The sequence below is a fragment of the Microtus ochrogaster genome, chromosome 5 (genome assembly GCF_000317375.1).
Source record: "Microtus ochrogaster isolate Prairie Vole_2 chromosome 5, MicOch1.0, whole genome shotgun sequence".
NCBI lineage: Eukaryota > Metazoa > Chordata > Mammalia > Rodentia > Cricetidae > Microtus > Microtus ochrogaster.
In genome coordinates, this window is record NC_022012.1 from 27,598,190 (window position 1) to 27,600,443 (window position 2,254).

Here is a 2,254-nt window from a genome sequence, read left to right on the forward strand (position 1 = left end):
GCCAGTTCAAACACTAGGTCCCCCTGCCAGTGGCCCCACAGACTGTTCAAGACTCACAACTGTCCCCACATTCAGTGGGCCTAATTTTGTTCTATGCAGTTTTGCCTGCTATCAGTTTCATGAACATTGATGCAAAAACACTCAATTAAATACTGGCAAAACCAATCCAAGAAAAAAATCATCCACCATGATCAAGTTGGCTTCATCCCAGAGATGCAGAGCTTGTTCAACATATGAAAATCTATCAATCTAATCCATCATATAAACTGAAAGAAAAAACATATGACATCTCATTAGATGCTGAGAAAGCATTTGGCAAAATCCAACACCTCTTCAAGATAAAGGTCTTGGAGAGATCAGGGATGCAAAGATCGTACATAAACATAATAAAAGCAATATACAGCAAGCCAACAGACAACATCAAATAAAATGGAGAGGAAAAGTGATTCCACTAAAATCAGGAACAAGACAAGGCTGCCCACTGTCTCCATACCTATTCAACAGAGCATTTGAAGCTCTACCTAGAGCAATAAGACAACAAAAGGAGATTAATAGGCTACAAATTGGAAAAGAAGTCAAACTTTTGCTATTTGCGGATGATATGATTGTATACATAACTGATCCCAAAAGTTTGACGAGGAAACTTTTACAGCTGATAAACAATTTCAGTAATGTGACAGGATACAAGATCAACTCAAAAAAATTCAGTAGCTCTCCTATATATAAATGATAAAGGTGTTGAGAAAGAAAACAGAGAAACCTCACCATTTACGATAGCCACAAATATCATAAATTATCTTGAGGTAACACTAACCAAAGAAATGAAAGACCTGTATGACAAACTCTTATGCCCATGTACACCTTGAGTATCTAGAATCTTTATTTATCAATTCATAATTTTACAGCAAATAAAAGACTAGATTCTCCTTGTACAGATGCTACCAGTGAGGGTCAGGAGAAATTAGTCACAGCTTTGCCAATGGTTGTTGATTTATTTCCCTTTTGGAGCTCTAAAGAACAAATCCCTCTGTTGGCTGTTACGGTGCATTTCCTTTGTACTTGGCCTTGACCTGCAAAAAAAAAATGAGAATTAATAAAGCAGCTAGCTACCTGGTATGGGGTTTAGTGAAATAAAGAGGGACTCATTAGTTAGAAAGCAGAGAGGGAAGATATTCAGAATGCCTGGATCCTTTGCTGGGTCACTTTGAGCAGGTCACATAACTTGCTATACCTTGATTTTTTTTGTGTGTGTGTCCTATAATGTAAGCTTGACTGTAGGAACCATCGGAAGCTACTCAGGTCTAAGATCCTATTTCTTTATGTTCATATTTACCATATTACTTTCTGTATTTTACCAATTTTCAATTATTTTGGAATTATATCTGCTATTTACCAAAAATGGAGTTCAAATAACCGAGATCCATTGTGGTTTCCTTCTATTTCCCAAAAGACAAAACTAGAGGAAACACAGTAATCTATACAGATAACTGTCAGTTAACCACCCTAATGGAGCTTAGCACCACTGATGGTATTTCCAACCTCGAGCAATGAAAAAGCCATTTATCCTCTGCTTTGGACCATACGGCAATATTATTTATTTTGCAAATGTGCCTTCTTAATTACATTATAAACTGAACACTGTAAAGAAAACATACTTTTCATTCTCTCAGTAGCTATCAGTTGGGAGCCTGGTGATGAATAATGCTGCATTTGCTAATGGAAGCAAAGGAAGAGTAGCCTCTGGTTTCCCAGTGATCAACCGATGAGTAATGACCACCAACAATGAAAGCAGCAGGGAACAAATGGACCCACCAAAAGACAGAACCTTAATTAAATAAACTTAGCTGTTTGGCCAGCTTTGACTCTAAGCAGCTTCAGTATAAATATCCTACAGCAGTGCACGCATACACACATATCACAGCCTCAAACCACAAAAACAAAACCTCATTATTGTCTTCTTTTTAATCTTGATCATCTCAGTCAAAGGTTGCTTTGTTTGCTTTCTGTATACTTTACATGACATTCATTTCTTACAGTCATCTCTCTTGATTTTAAACCTTAGAGAATAAAGAGATGAGAAATTTAATAATAGGAAACACACACACACAAACACACCATGATGGTTTGTTCTTTGGCAGAGCTTAATACAGTGGTAAGAATGTTTTTTTCTTCCTGTGAAAGTACTGTCAGGAATATATGCACACAGAGCTAGCATCAAGCCTATTTATTTTTGCAGATATGAAGTAAATTTTCC